The 282-nt window shown below is 46.1% G+C and overlaps 1 protein-coding gene across 1 annotated transcript in view; it reads right to left on the bottom strand.

The window, feature by feature from the left end:
* LOC119582390 (adenylate cyclase type 2-like) overlaps positions 1-282 on the bottom strand; it is a gene marked incomplete in the record, with an annotated part of 138,831 nt that overhangs the window by 96,041 nt on the left and 42,508 nt on the right.

Genomic DNA, 282 nt, shown 5'->3' with positions numbered 1-282 from the left:
AATCCTTTTCCTTTATACTGTGTCATGATACAATCCCCTAGGTAGAACATGGTGCTTCTACCTTAAACTTTGACTCCAGATTCCCTCTCTTATCCAGGAAGGCTTTCTGAAGGCCACTCGCTCATGAAACGCCAATAGATCCCCACCAGATTGACGCCACAGGAGGATGGTGGCGTCCACGCACATCTGGAATTGCACGAAGGCCAGTTATTCTGCCTCTTAGAGTGGTTATGGTGGGGATTATGGATTATTGCTATACAAGTGTTTGCATCGCGGATAAAT

Source organism: Penaeus monodon, chromosome 15 (assembly GCF_015228065.2).
Source record: "Penaeus monodon isolate SGIC_2016 chromosome 15, NSTDA_Pmon_1, whole genome shotgun sequence".
In the NCBI taxonomy this organism is placed as follows: Eukaryota; Metazoa; Arthropoda; class Malacostraca; order Decapoda; family Penaeidae; genus Penaeus; species Penaeus monodon.
Note: the sequence above shows the minus strand (reverse complement) of the source record. Positions and strands in the feature narration are given on the sequence as shown.